Source organism: Bos mutus, chromosome 15 (assembly GCF_027580195.1).
Source record: "Bos mutus isolate GX-2022 chromosome 15, NWIPB_WYAK_1.1, whole genome shotgun sequence".
Classification (NCBI taxonomy): domain Eukaryota; kingdom Metazoa; phylum Chordata; class Mammalia; order Artiodactyla; family Bovidae; genus Bos; species Bos mutus.
Genome location: NC_091631.1, coordinates 2,729,002 through 2,745,035, shown reverse-complemented (window position 1 = coordinate 2,745,035; position 16,034 = coordinate 2,729,002).

Sequence of the window (16,034 nt, the reverse complement as noted above, 5' to 3'; positions counted from 1 at the left end):
CAGCCACTCTTCTGCCTCAGTGATGCTTTTTTTGTGAGCATGTTTGTGAAGTAGCTGCAGTGAGTCTCACTGTGACATACTGTGTGACTGAGCTCAGAGCTGTGACCTCACTTAGCCACTGGTTTCTTCCTGAACTAATGCGCTTTGTTACAAATTAGAAATAGCTCACCCAGGAAGAGCTGCTGCTGCTAAGTCGCTTCAGTCGTGTCCGACTCTGTGCGACCCCATAGACGGCAGCCCACCAGGCTCCCCTGTCCCTGGGATTTTCCAGGCAAGAGTACTGGAGTGGGGTGCCATTGCCTTCTCTGCCAGGAAGAGCTAAGAACCAGTTATTCTAGACCATCTAGACCATTATTTTTCACTGTTTATTTCTGAAGTACTGGATAGTAAAGATTCATCTTGGTATTTTCATAGATAGTTGTAGACCACCTACAGGTAGTCTTACAGATTGGAGCAAGTACACAGGAATTACCTGGGAAGCTTGTTAAAAATGCAGATTTCCATGCTGCTTTTCCAAAAATTGCTTCAATAGGTGGGACTCAGGAATCCTGAAATCTTAAGTAACCTAGGTTATTCAAATACCTGTGGTGAGTTAATTGCAACTTGAGACACTGATCTGAAGACTTGCTTAAGATTTCAGCCTCAGGCTATAATAGAATCCAGGATGACTGGCTTCAGCACCACTGGCAGTAATACTAGTTTCATGGTGGGTGTGGTGACAGCCACAGAAAAAAAGAGTTCATTGAGGAAACAACGTTTGTCTCAAAGGTATGAATTGACTGTAGAATTTAAGATACTGGTGACAGGCATGTAGGTAGGAGAAACGTCTTTTGCAAAATCATGCCATCTCTGTGGATGGGAGATGAACTTCTCCCTTGATATGGAGCCCTCCAGAGCAGTAGAGAATTCCCTAACAAATTTTAACAAAAATGTCATTTTTGGCTACAAATAGAGTATCCCAACTGGGGAGCAAGTGGCCCCATTGACCAAAACCAGGGAGATGTGTCTGGAAATTTAGATCACTTCTAAGGACAACCTATCCAAAGAAAATCACTCCCAAGGACAACCTATCTAAAGAAAACAGAAAAAACATTGTAGGAGCAAAGTGCTTTTGGGTGCACCACGTGACTCTCAGAATCTTAGTTCCGCAGAGAATTTAACCCAGTCAGTGACGGTGAAAGACTGGACTCCTGACCTCTAGAAACGATCAGGGCCCACTACCCACGAGTGGGTTGAGTCAAGAGCCTTGTGCGTGTCAGTGCAGTTGCGGGAGCCACCAATAGTGTGAGCATGTGGCAACTAGCTACTTAGCTGAGGCAAAATGCCATGCTTCTCACCGTGTATGTTTCTGTCTTTATTGTTTGAAAAGACAGCTTCTTCCAGTTTTATTTAGGATACAGAAGGGTTACTATCTTGCTGTCTCTCCCCAGGTATTTCTAGTGTTAATGGACAGTAGCTTGAATGCCATAGGCATTTGTGCCCGAGAAAGAGAAATACGAGGTGTTCACGGTAACGTGCTGGGCACCTCACTGCTCTAGTCTCCTTCCTTTGCTCCATCGTTAAGGCGAAGTTAGCACTGGCCTTTTTACAGCCCACTCTTGTCAGACTCAAGGGTCAGGAGAATGTAGTGTGTATGCTGCTAAGTCACTTCAGTCTGTCTAACTCTGTGCGACCCCATAGACGGCAGCCCACCAGGCCCGCCCCTGGGATTCTCCAGGCAAGAACACTGGAATGGGTTTCCATTTCCTTCTCCAATGCATGAAACTGAAAAGTGAAAGTGAAGTCGCTCAGTTGTGTCCGACTCTTAGCGACCCCATGGACTGCAGCCCACCAGGCTCCTCTGTCCATGGGATTTTCCAGGCAAGAGCACTGGAGTGGGGTGCCACTGCCTTCTCCGTGTATAGCTGGAACTAATTCAGGCTTCTGTTTTTTGGCATTGTGGATTGAATACCCTGGGAAGACTTTCAGCAAAAACAAGATACTGGGTAAAATGTATTTGTTAAAAAAAAATAATTATAAACATTGCTGAATAAGCACAAAAGTAAGAAATTCATAGATCTCCAAAATGCAGGGAAAACTGTAGGAAGTACGTGACAACTGGAGCTAGCTTTTGCCAAGCTCAGCAGGTTTTACTACCCATTTTAGTTACTATGGACAAAATATTGTATTGTGCTCAGTCAGTCATGTCTGACTCTTTGTGACCCTGTGGACTGTAGACCACCAGACTCTGTCCATGAAATTTTCCAGTCGAGACTACTGGACTGGGTTGCCATTTCCTACTCCAGGGAATCTTCCCGACCCAGGGGTCAGACCCGTGTCTCTTGGCATCTCCTGCATTGGCAGACAGATTCTTTACCACTAGCACCACCTGTGAACAATAACAGTGGAGAGTATGGGAAACAGGAAATGAATCTAGAAGGTGACTCCAGGTAAAACAGATACCCTCAGTGTAAAGGTGAACAAGATATAGAAGGCAGCAAGGAACTGAATTTGTCTCAACCTTGATGGTATTACCCTAAAACTGGACTCGCCTCTTGGTGGGAGCCCGGCCAAAAGACACAGCCAAGTTAAAGATCAGAAAAGGGAGGAGAACACCAGAGATCTTTCCCAAAGTAATGTCTCTCTGAATAGCAAAACTGGGGAAGTTTTAAGCTAAGGGTACATCTTCACGAAGGGGTTTGAGCATGAGGATTCCTAGGATTGGGGCTAGGATCAACAGAGTCCAAGCTTTAGTTGATTGAAGCCAGTTAAAGTCAACTTCATCATCCTTTGGTTTCCAGTTGCTCTGGTAGTTGAGTACCCTGAAAGGGGAGGAGGGCTAAATTCTGAAAAACAGCTCAAGAAAGAGCTTCAGACTATTAGAACTGGGAAGTCTCTACAACGGATGTATTACTTTTGTTATTGTTACTTCTCTTGCAGGATAACAATTTGTTCGTCTGTTCCCTTTAGACCTTTATTACTGTGGCCTGTTTAAGGGTAAGCACAGTGGCCAGGCGTGGGTCACCAAATGGCTTAGGCCTGAAATGGCTTCTTTAATGTCCAAAAGCTATATCTGGTTCTTTTCTGGACCCTGCCGCCGCCGCCCCGACTCTATCTTACAGTTGCTTGTGCCTTCAGGTGATTTTCAGAAGCAGATGCAATCCCTTGAAGGCCTCAAATCCTGTATATAAACTCCCAAAACACACGAACGGCCCTGCTTAAAAATTATAAGGTGCATAAGAAGTAAGACACCATGAGTGGACAAGGGGCCAAAGAAAACTTTTTGACTCATGAACTAAAGTCTGACGGTAAGAAATGGCGAAAGACAACCCAGCAGATGTTTTTGGGAAAAGTTGTTCTGCAGGAGAAGTGACAAATTTGAAATAAAGATGAAGATTAAGTTGATTGGAGCAATTGGGGTTCTACTGAATTGGAAGATCTCAAGAAATTATACAGAACGCTGTCCAAAGAGACGGAAAGGAAGCACGGGAAACGGCGACAACGTTGAGAAGCAGACAAGAATAAGATCTAGTGTGGTATCTGGAGCTCCAGGAGGAGACGAGGTGATATCCAAGGAGGTAACCGTTGGTACATTTTCAGGTTTGATGAAAAGCACGGAATCCCAGTGAATTCCAAGCAAGATATAAAGCAACTCATATCTAGAGACTGAGGTGAAATTCTCTCTTGAGCAGCTAGAGGTAAAATGCAGATAGACATTAGAAAGCAGCCCAGCTGGGTGACTTGCTAGCATCAACAGTAAACGCCGGAAAACACTGGAGTTCTTACACTGCATCCTATTAACAAAAGAATGGTTATCACGGAAGCTGACACTTATTAAAACTTTTTATTTTTTAAGAGGGCTAATTAGAAACGTTTTCAGACAAAAGCAGAGTTTGCACAGGTGGTAATAATACAGGATTCAGGAGGCAGAGGAAAATGATCTTATGTGGAAAATTAGAGGCAAAAAGGAACACAGAAAGTGGTGAATAACGTTGGTAAGTTACCATTAACTAAAAAAAAATATATAGTTTGTGGAAGGGATATATGGACAAGATTAAAGTACTGGACAATAGCACGTAACTTGGGGATACCAGAAACTAATTTCCATGTTTTCATATTCAGGAGGAAAATGAGGGTACTGAGTAACTACGACTTTTGTGAAACATGTATTAGCTAGAATAACCACTAAAAAAATAGAGATTATCACCTTAAAACAAGTAGAGAAGGAAGAAGGCAAGAAGCAGATGGGGTTTCAGATCTGGCCCTTCCTCTGATAGAACAATCTCAGCTTCCAGGGAAGGGGATACAGGGAGGGGAGAAGAGCATTCCTCTACAGTACAGCTCAGGGGCGGTGAGGAGCCTTCTCTGTAACAGAGTTCAGGGGCGGTGAGGACCCTTCCTCTATAATAGAGTTCAGGGGCGGTGAGGAGCCTTCTCTATAATACAGGTTAGGGGTGGTGAGGAGCCTTCTCTATAATACAGGTTAGGGGTGGTGAGGAGTCTTCTCTATAATACAGGTTAGGGGAGGTGAGGAGTCTTCTCTATAATACAGTTCAGGGGTGGTGAGGAGTCTTCTCTATAATACAGGTTAGGGGCGGTGAGGAGCCTTCCTCTATAATACAGGTTAGGGGTGGTGAGGAGCCTTCTCTATAATACAGGTTAGGGGTGGTGAGAGTCTTCTCTATAATACAGTTCAGGTTAGTCTTCTCTATAATACAGTTCAGGGGTGAGGTCTTCTTCTCTATAGTCTTCTCTATAATACAGGTCAGGGGTGGTGAGGTCTTCTCTATAATACAGGTCTTCTCTATAATACAGGTTAGGGGTGGTGAGGAGTCTTCTCTATAATACAGTTCAGGGGTGGTGAGGAGTCTTCTCTATAATACAGTTCAGGGGAGGTGAGGAGTCTTCTCTATAATACAGTTCAGGTCTTCTCTATAATACAGTTCAGGGGCGGTGAGGAGTCTTCTCTATAATACAGTTCAGGGGTGGTGAGGAGTCTTCTCTATAATACAGTTCAGGGGTGGTGAGGAGTCTTCTCTATAATACAGGTCAGGGGTCTTCTCTATAATACAGGTGAGGAGCCTTCTCTATAATAATACAGGTCAGTCAGGGCGGTGAGGAGTCTTCTCTATAATACAGTTCAGTCTTCTCTATAATACAGGTTGGGGTGGTGAGGAGTCTTCTCTATAATACAGTTCAGGGGCGGTGAGGAGTCTTCTCTATAATACAGGCGGTGAGGAGCCTTCTCTATAATACAGGTTCAGGGGCGGTGAGGAGCCTTCTCTATAATACAGGTCAGGGGCGGTGAGGAGTCTTCTCTATAATACAGTTCAGGGTGGTGAGGAGTCTTCTCTATAATACAGTTCAGGGGCGGTGAGGAGTCTTCTCTATAATACAGGTTGGGGTGGTGAGGAGTCTTCTCTATAATACAGGTCAGGGCGGTGAGGAGTCTTCTCTATAATACAGTTCAGGGGCGGTGAGGAGTCTTCTCTATAATACAGTTCAGGGGCGGTGAGAGCCTTCTCTATAATACAGGTCAGGGGCGGTGAGGAGTCTTCTCTATAATACAGGTCAGGGGTGGTGAGGAGTCTTCTCTATAATACAGTTCAGGGGTGGTGAGGAGCCTTCTCTATAATACAGTTCAGGGCGGTGAGGAGCCTTCTCTATAATACAGTTCAGGGGTGGTGAGGAGCCTTCTCTATAATACAGGTCAGGGGTGGTGAGAGTCTTCTCTATAATACACAGAGTCTTCTCTATAATACAGTTCAGGGGTGGTGAGGAGTCTTCTCTATAATACAGGTCAGGGGTGAGGAGTCTTCTCTATACAGGTCAGGGGTTGAGAGCCTTCTCTATAATACAGGTGGTGAGTCTTCTCTATAATACAGGTCAGGGTGGTGAGAGTCTTCTCTATTCAGGTCAGGGTGGTGGAGCCTTCTCTATAATACAGGTCAGGCCTTCTCTATGGTGAGGAGCCTTCTCTATAATACAGTTGCCTTCTCTATAATACAGGGGGGTGTGAGTCTTCTCTATAATACAGTTCAGGGGTGGTGAGGAGTCTTCTCTATAATACAGGTTCAGGGGCGGTGAGGAGTCTTCTCTATAATACAGGTTGGGTGGTGCCTTCTCTATAATACAGTTCAGAGCCTTCTCTATAATAATACAGTTCAGGGGTGGTGAGGAGCCTTCTCTATAATACAGGTTGGGGTGGTGAGAGAGCAGGGGTGGTTCCTTCTATAATACAGGTCAGGGGTGGTGAGGAGCCTTCTCTATAATACAGGTCAGGGGTGGTGAGGAGCCTTCTCTATAATACAGGTCAGGGGCGGTGAGGAGCCTTCTCTATAATACAGGTCAGGGGCGGTGAGGAGCCTTCCTCTAGAACAGTTCTGGGACAGAGCGTGTTCAGAACAAGAACAGCCAATGGCGTGGAAGAAGAGGCAGAGATCAGGGCCGAGAAATCTCCAACAAAGCAAAGTTAAAATTTAAATAAAAATTATTTGCCGTCTTGTGTGTAGATTGGTCACCCTGATTTAAAGACAAGAAGCTGAGGACAGAGTATTTTTATACTTGCTGACTGAACTGCCGGCCCCTGGAGCTCTTCAGGATTTGGAACCTTAGTTTCACATCAAAGGAAGAACAGTTAAAATGAATTGGAATTAAAAAAAAAAGGAAATTGAATCTGTACCCTCCGTGTTTCCAAACCCCAGAGCAAGACTCAAATAAACAGCATAGAGGATCAGAAGGAAAAAATAAATCCAAAAATGAAACATCAAGGCAAAGCCTACTCTCTGAGGCTCGTTATTTCTCTTTGCCTTAGGAAACCATGCAGCTTCTTAAAAAGAAACCAAACTGCTTACCAGCCAGAGAGTTCTCTAGTTTCATCACCAGCATGCTAGGAAATGAATTCTCTAGTTCTTCTTGTCCTCTTTCAGGACTACTTTCCCTTTTTAAATACTGATGTACCACCAGGGTTCAGATTTAGCTTGCTTCTGACTTGTTGCTGATGGAATTCCCAGGAAGAAACCCAGTTCAACCTGATTCTCGCCATATCTTCTTTGTATTTTTTAAAAGGTAGGCCCCAAGGTCTCCCCGCGGTCAGGTTAAAGTTTGATGGTGGCCACTTGGTATCTCAGCTCTACTCCACCTTTACTTGTAATGTGTCTTGAATTCTGCTCTTATTCTGCTGCTGCTGCTAAGTCGCTTCAGTCGCGTCCGACTCTGTGCGACCCACGGACGGCAGCCCACCAGGCCCCCCATTCTAGTGATGGTCATCTCATTGTGAGCTGCTCTGTGGCTTGCATTTCATATAATGTCACCTATGTAATGACTTTCTAAAGTGAAACCCTGCACATATTTGTTCAGTAAATACTCAGATGCTAGAGCCAAAGGCTGTTTCTGTTTTGAGTCCCAGGGATAGAGGCATTAAATCTGTGAGTCAGTGAGATAAGTGTTATAATGATATGTTTCCAGCATTAGAAGAAGGGTGAACTCTGCTGGCAGGGAGGCAAGCCTTCACTGAGGCGATGTTTAGGTCGGTCTGAAAGGACAGCTAGCATTCCGTCAGTTGGAGGAGATGTGTCATGCCGGGCCGACAGAATAATGTGCACAAGTATTGAGGTGTGGGCATCTTCGTAGGTGAGGGGAAGTTTATTTTATAAAAACATTTCATCTAACAAACAGAGTGATTGAGATATTGCCCTTTTGCAATCCTGAATAAACAGATCTTGAGCACTGAGAATCAGCCGTGGCTAACGCCACAAAAGGAGAATCAGATAGTATTACAAAGTGGTTTTTCAAAACCAAAGTCAAATCAAACCTCTTTACATGCTGCTGCTGCTGCTGCTAAGTCACTTAAGTTGTGTCCGACTCTGCGACCCCATAGACGACAGCCCACCAGCTTCCCTGTCCCTGGGATTCTCCAGGCAAGAACACTGGAGTGGGTTGCCATTGCCTTCTCCGTCTTTATCTGATTACTATTTTATAGGAAATACAGAGGATGTGGGAAATGTTAAAACTACACCATGGGGATGCAATTAGCAAAATGGGGTAAGAATCACAAAACAACCTAATTTTTAAAATAAGTTAATTGCAAGAAGGAAAAAGATAGAAGCATGCATACCTGCAGACTGAAAGACAACAATCTCTAGATTAAAACACATTGATCACAATGCATGAAACTTATTTGGATCATGATATGAAAACTTTTTATGAGGAAACTGGAACACTAGTTCAAATCTAGTGTTATTTGAACTCTAGATACTTGATTTTTACTAAGGGATTATTTTTTAGATGTGACACTGGTATTGTTGGTTATAATTAATTCCTTGTCAAACCGAGCGATGTCATGAAGTTCTAGTGAAGGGAACGTGAGGAGGAAATTTACTTCCAAGTCGTGTGGGGTAAGAGTGGACATTGTTTAATTGCTGTGATAGGGAGGTAGAAACGAAACAAGATTGGCTGTGAGCTGATAACCATTAAAACTGGGTTATGCGTAGATGGAAGTTTATTACAATATTAGATTGGGGTTTTATGTATGTTTGAAACTCCTTGTAATCAGAAGTTTTGACAAGTAGTGAAAATCCATTTGGGAGCTAATTGTTCTAGGTATTTGTAGGTATTTGCCTAGGGGTGCAGAGAGGGTATCAGGAAATGGTACTAGGAAGAACCTAGGTATTTGCACAGGGGTGCAGAGAGGGTATCAGGAAATGGTACTAGGAAGAGGGGTGGAGGCACAGCTGTAATGCTTGGGTTATAAGGACTTTTGCTGCTGGAAGCGGGCCAGTGGGTTTCAAACCACCCGGGACACCTAGGGTTCTGTGGTGTCGCCTCCAGAGTAGCTATAGGGATGGCAGAGTGGTGCCCAACAGAGGGGACATCGGCTCACCAATGCATTTTAATAAGAACATTTGCTTCTAACTTTTACTAAATGGGGCTTCCAATTTAATAAATTTCATTTAAAAACAGGGTTCTAAAGCTTAAAAAATCTCTATTAGGGGAACAATTAAAGACTATCCCTTGAGCTCTAGGGCAAAAGACTGGAAGTAGGGAAATAAGCTATGAAACTGCTGTGACATCACAAACGGAATGAGAAGTTTGTTTTCAGGGGAATTTAGTTAATGAGGATTTGATCCAGGAGGTAAACTTTTTTTGAACTTTTTATTCTATACTGGAGTATAACCGATTAACCACGCTGCGATAGTTTCAGTGGACAGCAAAAGGACTCAGCCACACATCGTGTTTCCCTTCTCCCCCAGATTCCCAGGAGCCAAACCGTTTATGATAATAATTTGTGATAGTCATTTCCCAGGCCGCCAAGGGCCATGAAGAGGGTGTGGAAACGATGCTCCCTCTTGTAACCGAGCCGGTGTCTCTGAGCATCTTCTAGAGTGCGGGCTGGAACCCCGGCCCCCTCTGCGACCCCGCTCTCAGCAGGGCTCCAGGAGGCCTCCTTGCTGAAGTCTCCCCTCACAGCCTCTGGCCTGGCCCTCTGTGCGCCATGACGGATGGTGTCGGGGGGTCGGAGACGGCGGCCTCTTCCGTCATTCCTGCCCCTTCGCGGCTGAGCTGCCTCAGGTGTGCCCCCCACACCTGCTGCTGCAGGGACTCTAGCTTCTCGCAGCAGCCGAACTGCAGGCTGTAAAACCCAGCAGGTAACCACCTTTTCTTCCCCCCTCTCCACAACCTTGGGGTCTCCGCTGAGGCAAACGCACTGACCTTCCCTCCCGTTACTGTCCCCTGTAGCTGATGTCCCCCTGACCCCCCGAAGCCACACATCCACCCACCACGGTCCTGGGGCTAATAAATGCAAGCTGCTAACCATCCAGATTCACAGGTGAAAGTGATTTCGGTTCATCCTCAGTCTCCTCCACCTCACTGACTTTGACTTCCCTCGTCCTTGGTTTTGCTGTGTTTCTAAGAGTTCGACGGTTTTTGTTCTTTTTTTTTTTTTTTAATGTTGCCCTTGTCCCTCCGACTTAACACCTGAATGAAGCTTCCCTAATTCTTTTTGTGCTCCTCAAGACAGGTCTTAGCCATCTTGAATTGCATGACTCCATGAGAATCTGATGATAGCGATGAACTTTCTTCAGAAAAGTATGTGTGCTCGCGCGCGCACACACACACACACACACACACACACACACACACACACAGTGTTTTGCCTATAATTTCAGAGTTTCTAGATTTTTAAAGCTGTGCTCATCACCTTGGGAAGCCTTTTGGGGGTGGTGGTGATGGGATTGCTTGATAAAAATGCAGTATTCTTTGGCTCTACCCCAAATCAGGCTCTACCCTATTAAATCAGTTTTTGGTGGTAGAGGTTGGGAATCAAGAATTTAAGCAGTCTCCCTGGTTAATTCTTAAGTGCGGTAAAATTAGAGGAAGTGTGCTCTACAGACTCAGTTTATCTTCACCGTCTGTCTCATCTTCCCCTCCCAGTCACTTACCTGTGGCTCAGTTCAGTTCAATTGCTCAATCGTGTCTGACTCTTTGCGACCCCATGAATTGCAGCATGCCGGGCCTCCCTGTCCATCAGCAACTCCCGGAGTTCACTCAAACTCATGTCCATAGAGTCGGTGATGCCATCCAGCCATCTCATCCTCTGTCGTCCCCTTCTCCTCCTGCCCCCCAATCCCTCCCAGCATCAGAGTCTTTTCCAATGAGTCAACTCTTCACATGAGGTGGCCAAAGTACTGGAGTTTCAGCTTTAGCATCAGTCCTTCCAAAGAACACCAGGACTGACCTCCTTTAGAATGGACTGGTTGGATCTCCTTGCAGTCCAAGGGACTCTCAAGAGTCTTCTCCAACACCACAGTTCAAAATCAAGTCTTCAGTGCTCAGCTTTCTTCACAGTCCAACTCTCACATCCATACATGACCACTGGAAAAACCATAGCCCTGACTAGACGGACCTTTGTTGGCAAAGTACTGTCTCTGCTTTTGAATATGCTGTCTAGGTTGGTCATAACTTTCCTTTCAAGGAGTAAGCATCTTTTAATTTCATGGCTGCAATCACCATGTGCAGTGATTTTGGAGCCCCCCCAAAATAAAGTCTGACACTGTTTCCACTGTTTCCCCATCTATTTCCCATGAAGTGATGGGACCAGATGCCATGATCTTCATTTTCTGAATGTTGAGCTTTAAGCCAACTTTTCCACTCTCCTCTTTCACTTTCATCAAGAGGCTTTTGAGTTCCTCTTCACTTTCTGCCATAAGGGTGGTATCATCTGCATATCTGAAGTTACTGATATTTCTCCCGGCAATCTTGATTCCAGCTTGCGCTTCTTCCAGTCCAGCGTTTCTCATGATGTACTCTGCATAGCAGTTAAATAAGCAGGGTGACAATATACAGCCTTGAAGTACTCCTTTCCCTATTTGGAACCAGTCTGTTGTTCCATGTCCAGTTCTAACTGTTGCTTCCTGACCTGCATACAGGTTTCTCAAGAGGCAGGTCAGGTGGTCTGGTATTCCCATCTCTTTCAGAATTTTCCACAGTTTCTTGTGACCCACACAGTCAAAGGCTTTGGTATAGTCAATAAAGCAGAAATAGATGTTTTTCTGGAACTCTCTTGCTTTTTCCATGATCCAGTGGATGTTGGCAATTGATCTCTGGTTCCTCTACCTTTCCTAAAACCAGCTTGAACATCTGGAAGTTCACAGTTCACGTATTGCTGAAGCCTGGCTTGGAGAATTTTGAGTATTACTTTACTAGCGTGTGAGATGAGTGCAATTGTGCCATAGTTTGAGCACTCTTTGGCATTGCCTTTCTTTGAGATTAGAATGAAAACGGACCTTTTCCAGTCCTGTGGCCACTGCTGAGTTTCCCAAATTTGCTGGCATACTGAGTGCAGCACTTTCACAGCATCGTCTTTCAGGATTTGAAATAGCTCAACTGGAATTCCTGTGGCTACAATGGTTCAAACTCGGGATCCTGGTCCTCTAGGGCTGTAGTGAAGCCGTACCCCGCCCCCACCATTGTTGGAGAAGCTCTGGAGTCTGATAGTGGAGTTAGGTCTCATTTCCAGGAAAGTCCTAAACTTAGACGGCCAAGTGACGTCCAAGGAAGCCACTTTGCTCCCTTTTCTTTGGTCTTAAACCCATTCTCGGTGTATTTGCTTTCCCCAGTCTCGAGTGGAAACGCCCCTGCTTCTGGAGACGCAGATCCCCGCCCAAAGCAAGATGTCCTGTGCGTGTGCCGCTTGCGTCGTCTCAGACGCGCCGTTGCAGTGGCAGCCCGCGGTTCTGGGTTAGGCGGCCTGGTAAACGGGGTAGAAGGTGCAGTAAGCAGGCTTGCGGGATTACTCCTAAAATGCTGGCAAGTCCAGGTACATTCTTGAGGTTTAAAACTGGTGACAGAGTAGAGAAGGTCACTGAGTAACTTGGTTTTAATTGATTGTTTTTACTGGCTTTAAGCATTTTAAAAAATATCATAGTTGAAAACAATTTAGAAAGTACAGAAAGTTTTTTTTTTTTTTTAAGCAGAAGCTATAAAGTTAATCATAATCTTGGGTCTTATCATCCAAAGGCATGCTTCCATCTAGTATTTTCCTATTAAAAAAAAATAATAGAGCTTATACAATACCAACAACACAGTTGCTGGCTTCTCTTGTCTAACATTGTTTTATAATATTTCCCAGTTAATTCTTCAAGACCATATTTTGTTTTTGTTTTTCATGGCTGCATGGTATTTAATCAAATGGATATACCATTATTTATTTAACTTTTGCCCGGTTGTTGGATACTTAGGTATGCTCCTTATGTATAGTATTATAAATATGCTGTAATAAACACCTTTGTGTGTCAATCTTTGTCATCTGGACTATTTCCTCAGAAGAGGAATTTCTGGGTCAAAAGCTAAGGGCATTTTCAAGGCTCTTGGTACACCGGAACCGAACTATTTTCGAGAAAGGCTATTCCGTCGGGAATGTCTTACCGCATATAGAAGTTGTACTACCTAATGAAAATCCTTCAGAGGGTCTGCATACAAGCCGGGTACTACAGTGAAGTGTGCGCAAACAGGACCAATGGGAGCAACCCTTGTTCTGTCCTGAGGACGAGGAGGAGGTCTGTTTTGTTAATATTAGAACAAAATCCCGCACCACATCCTCTCAGAGACTCCAGGCTTGAGTAAATATCACGTCAGCGTTTGGGACTGTGAACCCCAACCCCGGTGGCCGTTGGTGTGCTGAACTCTCCGGAGACCCGCCTGCTTTCTGCTTGTTCTTCCTGCCGTGGCTCCAGCGATATGCTGAGCTCTCCGGAGACTCGCCTGCTTTCTGCTTGTTCTTTCTGCCGTGGCTCCAGCGATCTCCCCTCTGGCACCTCTGCTCAGACCACTGCTCTCTTTTTCCTGTGCTGTTCCTGCTTTGAAATGGCAATAAAATTCCTTCCTTTGGTGAGTAGACGTCCTCGTTGGCCAACTCTGGGTCTTCGGCTCTAGTGACGACCCTTCACTCACCTAGCCCTGCTTAAGAGTGGCTTTACCCATCTGCTTTTGCCGTTTCTTATAGTTCCCTCCATTCTAGAACTCAGAGATTTGGCTAAGGGATAGGCGCAAATAGAGCTCCAGTGTTCTGTCTTCTCCGAGATTTCCTGAGGCTCACTTGAAGTGGGTCCCCCTTTTTTGGCCTGCTAAAGCCCAATTAATCAGTGAACACATCTCTGAAATTTTCTAATGTTAAACCATTTGAAAAACTGGAAAATCTAGATTATCTTTTGACACAGGGGATAAACACTTAGGTACTACTGCTTTCTCTAACCTGTTGCATGGCCGCAGTTTAGTCTATGTACTCGAGGCCCTCAGTTTCCTCATCTAGAAAATGAGCCATTCGGATATTGTCATTCAGGTTCCTATCAGCTCTGACAGTCTATGATCTGAAAGGAAATAGAGTTGTTTTGCAGCAACTACGGACACAGAAAGCTAAGAATAAACAAACTTACCGGGGGATGAGTAGATCATTTTGAATTTGTAATTTAAAGCGTTAAATGAGTTAGCACAGAAATAGGTCCTTCTGTACATAAGACTATTGTAAAGCATCACAAAGCGGAGGGGAGAAAAGTCAGTAGATGGTGTTGAGATGATGGAGTTAACAATTAGGAAAAAAAATCTAAAGCTTTTTTTCCTCTCACACCACATACTGCATTTACTTAGATTTTAAAATTTATTGTTTTGACTGTGCTGAGTCTTTGTTGCTGTGTTAGCTTAGTTGCCCCGTGGCACGTGGGATCTTGGTTCCCCAACCAGGGATCGAACCTTCGTCCCCTGCATTGGAATGTGGGTTCTTAACCACTGGACCACCAGGGAAGGCCCCATTTTCTTAGCTTTTAAAGTTATATCGAAATATATTTATATTTTTAGGTTATATTTAAAAACGGGTGAATATTGGATTTTGGGGAGAAGAGCTTGAAACTCTTTGGAAAAAAGTAATGATATGTTTTTCAGAGCAGTTACAAAAAATTTGGAAAGTACAGAGAGCTTCCAGATACCCCGTCACTTACTGTCTCCCTACTTACCCCCAGCCTCCACCCCCAAATCAGCTTCCTCTATTATTAATATCATGTATTCATGAGCCAACATTGGTTGATACACTGTTATTAACTGAAGTCCATCGTTTACGTAAGGGATCCCTCTCTGGGTGAGTTTCTCTTTCTGTGGGTTTGACAAATGGATGGTGTTTCCACCGTTACAGTATCCCATGGAAAGGCTTCACTACTTTAAAAATCCTGAGTTCCTCTAATCCTTCCTCCCTAATCCTTGGCAGTGACTTTTCTGTCATGATTTTGTGATTTTTCTTGTTGTTTGTGTTTTACTGCCTCCATAGTTTTGCCTCTTTCAAAATGTCTATAGTTAGACTCGTGCACGTTTTTCAGATTGTCTTATTTTGTTTAGCAATACGTGTTTGTTTCCTTTATGTCTTTTAATGACTTGATAGCTCTTTTTCTCTTTTTTTTTAATTGCTGAGTAAGCACCCCCCCCCCACCCCCTGCCCCCGATCCATTTACCCTCTGTGATGGCCCACACTCTATGGAGTGTGCTTCTCTCTGAATCTGAATAAATCCACATCTTACCTAAAAAAAACAAACAAAAAAGTTACTGAAAAAGATTCCATTGTATGAATATACCGTGGTGTGTTTATCCATTAACCTATTAAAGGACATTTTTGTTTTTCTAATCAATCCTAACCTCTTGGGAAGCTTCTTTGAAATGTCAAATCTAGTCAGTGTCTGCTTAGACCTCAACTCCTATAATATTTATTTCAACCAAGCAATTTAGGCTTCAACTATATAGAGCTAATCCTTAAACAAATGGGGTTAGGTGCTCCGATGCTACACACAGTAAAAAAATAACCATATAACTTTACAGTTGTCTTTCTGTATCTGAGTTTCCACATCTGCAGATTCAACCAACCATGGATTGTGTTATACTGTGGTACATATTTATTGGAGAAAATCCTCATAGAAGTGGACCCATGCACCATTAAAACCCATGTTGTTTGCGGGTCAACTGTATTTTCACATTAGTCTCTAATTATTTTGCATGATTAAAAAGTGTCAATAGATTATGAACTTTTTAATAAAATTGAATATGGTTGGCATACAATGTTTTAGGTGTGCTACATAGTGATCTGGCATTGGCATGCGTTATGAAATGGTCAGTGTGGTAAGTCTAGTAGTCATCTAGCCCCATAACAAGTTAATAAAATATTATTGAACATATGCCTATGCTGGAAGTCTTTCTTGTGGCTTATTTATTTTATAACTGGAGGTTCATATCTCTTCATTCCCTTCACCTATTTATCCCTCCCTATCCCGTTCCCCTCTGGCAACTAACTACCCATTTATTTCTACTATCTGTGAGTTTGTTTTTATTTTCTTTTGTTTGTTTTTAGTTACCCACATATAAGTGATATCATGCATTATTTTTCTTTCTCTGCCTTATTTCACTTAGCATAATGCCCTCTAGATCCATCCATGTTGTTGCAAATGGCAAGATTTTTTTTTTCAACTTACTGCTGCTGCTGCTTCGAAGTCGCTTCAGTTGTGTGTGCAACCCCATAGACG